General features: G+C 42.2%; 1 protein-coding gene across 1 annotated transcript in view; it reads right to left on the bottom strand.

The window, feature by feature from the left end:
- EPSTI1 (epithelial stromal interaction 1 (breast)) overlaps positions 1 to 8,096 on the bottom strand; it is a 49,010-nt gene that overhangs the window by 17,126 nt on the left and 23,788 nt on the right. The gene's annotated exons all lie outside the window — the stretch shown is intronic.

The raw sequence follows: 8,096 nt of genomic DNA, 5'->3' as shown, positions 1-8,096 counted from the left end.
AAAGAAGAGAATGAGCTGAAGAAATTAATTTGAATACAGCAGCATCCTGATACTTTTCAAAAACAGCTAGGCAAAAGGAGATCCAAAATTTAGACAAACCAAGAAGATGGTTCTCTTCTCCCAAGTAACTGGCGATAGGACAAGAGGAAATGGCCTCAAGTTGTGCCAGGGGAGGTTTAGATTGGACATGAGGAAAAATTTCTTTACTGAAAGAGTGGTTAAACATTGGAACAGGCTGCCCAGGGAAGTGGTTGAGTCTCCATCCCTGGAGGTATTTAAAAGACGTGTAGATGAGGCGCTTAGGGACATGGTTTAGTGGGCATGGTGGTGCTGGGTTGACGGTTGGACTCGATGATCTTAGAGGTCTCTTCCAACCTTAACGATTCTATGATTCTATGATTCTAAGATGGCACCCTCCTAACAGGCTGCTAACCTGAGTTCTGACTGCCCCTAAGCATCAGGCTGAAGGGAAGAGAGCCGTTCAGAAGCATTGGTTAAGCTGGAATGATCTTATCAGAGTGTTTTGTCTTTCTCAGTAGCCCTGTTTCCCATTACACCGTTGGGAACAAGCCTTTTGCTCTGCTAATTAAAATAGGCTACCCCCACACTGGTACGTTTAATAGTACCAGGCAATACTCTTAGCATGAGAACTCAGCCATCTATATTGTGGTAAAAGTTCCTGGAATAGTTTTGACCTGTTCCAAATAGCACTTTCCCAAATAACTCTTGGCTGCTGTCCCGGAACGAATATCAACCACAAGTAACTCCCAACAGGCACTTTGGATGCAACCGCCCCATTTTGGGAGGTAAAAAAGTTTGCTAACAATGGAAGCAGGCAGTCTCAGGCCTGTTGGCCTCAAAAGTGACAGTGATTGACAGTGTTTAATTTATTAGTACAGATGCAGCCATGGGGGAGTGAAGCACAGTGCTGGATTTGGGGGCTAAAAAACTCTTAAGAGCTGTCATGGGAAAATACTGACTCTGCTGCCAGGATCAGTGAGTAACGTGCTAGCAGGAGACAGTGCATGACTTTGGAAATCAGCCCATGTTGCAGATGCTTTCTGTGGGTCCTCAGATATATGGCTTTGCATTTCACAACTATTCTTCAGGCAGAGTCCTTTCTTAAAAGCTGTTATGGAAAAGCATATACTTGAAGCTCAACAAGTACATGTAAAATGCAGAAACATGAATTTGCTAGGTGTTCCACTGAGAACAGTGTAATTTAGGGATTTAGAGCTGGCACCATGCACGTACAAGCTACTTGCAGATCAGGGAATCCACACGTATTTCTTATTGTTTGGGACTAAATGCTTGTGCTGCCCACATTCCCACTGGGGTGAGACAAGGGGGTGAATATAAAAGCTGGAGTGAGCCTAGGTTCCTCTGGCCTAGGTAGGAGTTCCCATGCTCTAACAGAGTCACCAGCCCTGAGAGCCGAGAAGCAGAAAGCTCCACAGTTGACTCCAGCATGCAACTGTGGAAGATCTGAAGACCCACAACTGATCTCATTGCAGGACCTGAGGTCTAATATCCTGTGCAGAATAAGGTGTTTAACTTTGTGTGTCATTTGGTCTTAACTCCTGCACATCTACAAGGCAAACAGAAGAACCAGTCCTGAAGAGGATCCATCCTTGGGGACATGAATAAGGATATGGACTCAGGCCCCAGCATCTTCCTTCACCCAGGAGTCGCACAGCACCACTTGCTACGCTTTTCATTGGAGACTGTGTTCCTCTCAGAACAAAGATGTAAAGAAAACAATTTTTCTGCCTACACATAAGTTCTTGGCTTTAAGTCTGTTTTAGAGACTAACATTAAAAATGCATCTAATTAAAAAGGCTTCTTGTAATCTTCATTACTCCTTCTCAATGAAACCAGTGGCAGTTAATTCTTTTGCTTTAATTGATGGACACTGCAATGCCAAGCTACAGAAAAATATACTAGCTTTTATGCCAGTGCTTTTGAAAAAAAAAAAGCAGCACAATACTTTTGCATATATTATAAATCTATTTATTTCTCTTGACAATTTTTAAAAGATAATGGCCACTCTTATTACTACTGAAAACAAGACAGCTCCTGAACTCCTTGTTTTCTCAAGCTGCAGGATCTCCAGCATTACAATTCTGCTCTAATGAACGTCCATAAGTATGCCAAGAGCCATTCAAAAACAGTAATAAAAAATAAAAATAAAGAATCCCAAGCCAGGTAAATCATTATAGCCATTTCAGAGAGGAGACAACATGCGTAGTCGCTAAGACAACAGAAGTAGCATCTAGTGCTGAATGACATGGACACATCAGCTTCCAAATTCATTGCCAGTAAGCAACGCTAAAGTGATATTTCACCATTTTCTTCCAATTCAGCTAAAAATCTAAGAACCATGCATAATGCATACATAATGTTAGTTTCACACATCTGCCAGAAGTTTCACGATGGTTTTTAAACAATAGCAGGACTCTCCCTCTCAAAAACAAAACGAAAAAACAAAACTGAATTTCATTCAACACGCATCTTTTTGCAGCACCAGCAAGCATATCTACACTTCTCTCGACTTCAACATATTTAATTGTCTAAACATAACAACTTCCTCAACCTTTGCGGAAATTAAGATCTGTTGCTTAACACTACCAAAGCCTACCGACAAGAAAAGCTGCCCTTCGTTTCAGTAAGGTCCATGGAGTGTGTGTTCTTACTGATGCCCTTGTTCCTTCCTCAGCAAGGGCTCTGCCTTGTGCATCGCCATATGCATCCTTGTCAGGCACTTGCTATGACCTACAAGCCAGGCTGGCTGGTACTAGGGCCATTGCTGCTCCTCTGTCATGTGGCCTAACAAAATCAAATGTTAAAATAGAAAAAATTCCAGAAGTCGACGCAAAGGTCAATGAGGTTGCTGTCCATTTATGCAGGTTTCCCATAGATTCAATGTTGGCAGATGGAGAAAGAGACCCCAAAAGGAGGTGTAGTTGGGATTTTCACTAATGAAAATCATTTGCTAAAGTGGGAATGAAGCTGGGGGGCTGATAATACCATTTGTGAAAATAATCCCACCAAAGGTAAGTATTTCAAAATTAAGCCATTAAGAAAGTTGCAAGTAGCCTGAGTGGGGACACCGATGGCTTTTGCTGGTATACAGTTATACATGCCTCCTCTCACATCCCCTCCTCTTTGCAGAGATTTACCACAGCAAGAAGTTTACAAGGTTTAAGTAAGTTCAGAAGGCTACAAGCAACTGCCATGTTTCTCACAGCTGGGCCATGACAAGGGGCAAGGTAGTAAAAACATCTCCGCCTGTCAGCAACAAACATGCCCACAACTCTACATGGATTCTGGTTCTCCTGTACCTCAACCCTAACCCACACCTGCAGGACAGAGTCCACTTCTGGGTAAGAAGGAAAAACAAACATCAGCCATGTGCAAAGTTGTCAGCACGAACCAATGTCCATTTTTTGGTGTGCATGTGGGTGGGGGGTTCACCTTTTGCTGGAAGCTATAAGGTGAAAAATTACAATGTGAAATAATTAACCCATTAAATTCCTGTATGATGTTGATGGCTCTTCTGCAGTCCCCTTTACTGGGAAGAAAGGCCACCCTCTGGGTATTTAGTTCACTTGCTTTCCAACACAAATCCTTCCAGTAGCCACATACCAGGCTTAATGCAGTATTCACAGACTTCACTGGGAGTAATGCACAAGCATACTAACGAGGACTTGGGCAAATCTAATGACAGTGATCAAAACTGTGCTATATTTGGCTGGTAGGCTTTCTTGTCTGCAAGTTCTTGAGCATGTGTTCCTGTTCTTGGGGATAAGAACAAAAAATGTGGCACTAGTTCATTTTAGGTATGAGGCTTCAAGAAAGTATAAAAATAGGTTTAAAAAAAAAAAAGGCAACTTTCTCAGCAGAATTATTTTCATCACTTCCCACCCACACTCAAAACTAATCTTTCCTGTCAACCCACTTGCTTTTTTTGTTTTCCTGACTGGATGAAATAATACAGCTAGGCTATTCTTTCCTCCCACCAACTCATCCAACATTCTTGGAAGTTATTTTAGACACCAAGTTTCATTTATTATCTGAAGTAATAAGCATAAATCCAGTTTTAAGGAAAATGCAGTTTCATATAAGTCTATTGCATAGATCTTCCATTCCGTGTGCTCCATCTGCATGTGCAATCTGCTTCTATATTTTCAGCCAGCTTGCATGGGCAGATTAATGCGTACAATTAGAAAGCAACCTCACAGGCGTTCAATAAACTGCCTTCATTATTACACTCAAGAGAGTCCCTTTGGATGTCTTTAAAAGCCTAGTTTTCTGCCTGTTAGCTAAATAATTGACAACGCTTAAAATAATCAGGAGCAAATGAACAAAACGAAGACCATTGTGGTAAGAAGAAGCAAACAAAAGATTCTCAAGGCTGCAAACCCTTTTTGTGTGAGCCCCCTTTCATTCTCTCTAGCAACCTGTATTAAAAGTCTGGTCAGGTTTACATTTGCGGTTCTGTGGGGAAAATTTGTTACCAGCTTGCTGTTTGAACCACACATCATAGAGGACTGAAAACTGGCAAGGACACTAGTATTTATCCTGTAAAAATAGATAAATAAATAAAAATGCTGTTTTGATTCAGGTTTTATTTTCTTGCATTTTATGACTTTTGAGAAAACTGCTTTGGCAGGCAAGTGTGTATCAGCTTGGTTTGGTGAACCTTCTGCATTGTTTTGGAATATGCACTTAGAGGCACTCTGGCAAATTCTGTTTCCAGCTCCAAATTCTGAGCAGAATATATTGAGTGCACACATGTACCCGACTGCAGCAGTGCCAGGAATTTTTACAGGAGTACAACCTTCACAAAAGCAGAGGCACGAATATGTAACAAAGGGAAGGATGAAGTGATACAACAGCCATCATGTACTATTAAAAAGTAACTCTATGTTCTAGACTGCTTTTCCCGTTGCATAAATAGGTAGATGGATATGAGAAAAGCAGTGGACCACATCCAACACTACAGTTTCCGGGAAGTCGAATCCAAATTAAATAAAAGCACCTTACTAGAGAGCTGGGCTAAAACCATATGGTAAGACACACTACAGTTCAGGCACAGATTCATACAGCCTGCACAGCAAGCCACAGAGAAAAGCAAGTCATGAGGTAGTCATCCCTCATTATGACAATTTTTAAATGACAATTTTTGTGTCCTAACTAAAGAGGGATGTCCTGAAAAGTCCCGGGCCAGCCACCTAACGTCTTCTTCATTCCCATTTGGAAAGGTGGACACTCAGTCCTTTCCTCACAAGGATTAGCAATTGCAGAGTATGGACTACACAAGCATTCATTGCCTTTTAATGCACTCTGGCAGAAACACAGTCTCTACCACAGGCCACCAGTGTAAAATGCATCCAAGACACCATTACTCAGAAGGAAGGACTCCATTTCACGTGTAAGTAGTTTCCGGTAGAAGAGTGCACAAGTACTTTTCTAGATCTGGCATCTGCGGAGGCAGAACCACAGCGACGCCATCACCAATAAATCCCTCAAGTGCTTCTCCTCTGTTAGTATAAACTGTAGCAATCCTGCCATGCAGCAACTCCCCCAGCCCAAAGTCTGCTCCTGTGTGCTCTTCAGGCTTTTTATACACAGCTACTTTAGGAGATACCTTGTGAGTTTTGTCCATTTTAGTCACCTAACAGAGCTTGAGTCCTCCTGGGTCAGACGAGCTACTGATCCCAAAAGAGAGAGGCTTGCAGACTTTTCCACAGCACCCTGCATGTGCGTCTAGACCTCGTTCTCACAAGACACAAAGACATACTCAAGCAACTGTGATAACAGATACAGTTGACTTTCAAGGGCCAGTTGTACACAGAGAAGCTAACAAGGCTTTCAAGAGGTAGGAGATAACAGTATTCTGCAGACAGTGGACAAGGTTGCAGACAATTTTTCCTTTTGGCATTCACCTCACGTTACACCCTTTGAAAGGGGACTTCAGTGAGAAGTTCTTGTTTTTAATAGTGACAGGAATTTAATCAGAACAACGAACTTCTGGGCAGCATCATACTTTATTGTCAGAGTATGTTAATGACATGAGAATCTTAAGTGCCTTTCCTTATCAAATAGAAGCGGCACTTCATACAGGAGAGGTACTGATTGGGCTGTACCCTGTGAAGGCTGATACAGCTAGAGGTGGTGATCAATTTTAAAAGGTTTCCCAGCTAAAGAGACTGCTGGTAGGCATTGATCTCCTCAGGAAAATTGTGATGTTGCAGCTACAGATGCTTACAGAGGACAGACTAACAAGGCAGCTTATCTTTTGAAATGGCTCCACAGGCCATGACTTCACAGAGGTCATTGCTTTATATGCAGTGCATGACCTTCCTCCCCCCTACTCCCAGCAAGCAGGGAAGGAGCTCAAAATACTCTAGCAGAGACGGCGAGGAAAGGGGCACAACCCGTTGTTCTCTTCGCCTCTAGACATAGGGTCTTAGATGATGGAAGTAATGAGTCACTCATTTTTGCATAGTAGACAAAAGCACGTCTTTAAATACCAAGCTCTTTTATGCGAACATGTCTCTAATAACCGGCAGTACTTCAATGGCGTTACTTTACAAGATCTAAGATGTCGCATAGTATCTTTCCATTACTCCTGCATGTTGTGCTCCATAATGTCAATGTATCTTAGCAATGCAACCTCAACAACATCCAGTGGTAAAGACTCCTCTTCCTCTGCGCACCAGAGGATTCCTTCAGACCAGGGAAGGCACTAGTGTCACTCTGTACAGCATCAGAGGTTTTTGCTTAACCAAAACTGCATTCACCGTAGGTAGGTTTTCAGCTCACTTCCTCTGGGTGCAGTATCTACAGGGCCCTCCTCATGTATGTTCAATACATAGTACATACAAATAATCTTCTGATAGTTGAACATAATCTCGAGCAATGGAGCTCAACAGTCCATCTTTACCTTCAGTTGCATCAGTCAGTTTGGTTTCCTAAGATGACACCAGCTAAATGCTCACAAGGCTTTCCTAAATCAGTGGACAGAACAGCTGCCAGCCAGTCTCCTTCTCAGTGCCCAGGCAGCCTGAGCTCCTGCACCACCTGGGGACCAACTGGCTGCCCACATGAAGGTGTTTCAGAGGGTTTGGGCCAGCTTTTGACAGAGCCAAGCTTACTTTTAATGGAAAAAGCACTGATCAGCAGAATTCATTTCACCCTAAGCAAAAAAGGGTACAGACAGAGAAGGTGAGGGAAAGGAAAGAGATATGTCTCTGTTCATAACTGAATAAGCCTTAAGACAAAAAATCAGATTAAATGGAAAGATAAGAACCCTGACAATCACCTCAGGAAAAAGCAAGTCCCATAACTGAGGACCCTGCATTGAAAAGATCTCATGAGGTTGTTGTTGGGTTAGGCTCAAAGAGCATGAAGGTGTCTAGTCTGTCAGAAACAGGCAGAGATCTAAAGCTGTGCAGGGTCTTCAGAAATCCTGAGGAATCAAGGGGTGTGTGGGGGAAAATCCACACTGCGACAGAGGACAAACAGCACGCAAAATACCAATATCTAGAGACAAACGTTGGCAATGTACTTAAGGAAAGAGCTGTACCTAGAGCCAAATGGGAAGAAATAAAAGGAAAAAGACAAGAAAAGCTGAGATCAGTGAGAAAGCACTAAAATGTCTATACATCAGAGAACAGAGTCTGGGCAAATGATGAGGGAACTGAAGCTACAAGCATGGGACAAAAGTGACTCCTTTAAAGGTCACAGAGGAGGAAAGAGCAATTAATCATGCTAAGAACACAGGTGAATTATTTCAGGAGTCAAAGATAAAAAAGGTAAAGGTGACTAAACAGCATTGTGTGTTAATTATGTGATAGAATTGGTTTGGATCAGCTAAAAATAAAACATAGGGTAGAGTGAACTGGCAAGGCAGGAACTTCACTGCCAATGAAATTAATTATGTCAGGAGTTAAGCCATATCCAAATCTGACATTAAGGAGGTATTCTTGGGAAACAGGTCTTCACAGCAGATCTCTACATTTAAGCTGTAGGACTATGCTTAAATATAGGAAGTCTTCATTATTTCCATGTGGGTTAGATTTCTTTACTAA

Source organism: Pygoscelis adeliae, unplaced genomic scaffold (genome assembly GCF_000699105.1).
Source record: "Pygoscelis adeliae isolate BGI_AS28 unplaced genomic scaffold, ASM69910v1 Scaffold74, whole genome shotgun sequence".
Taxonomy (NCBI): Eukaryota; Metazoa; Chordata; class Aves; order Sphenisciformes; family Spheniscidae; genus Pygoscelis; species Pygoscelis adeliae.
This window is presented reverse-complemented; position numbering and strand designations above follow the sequence as displayed.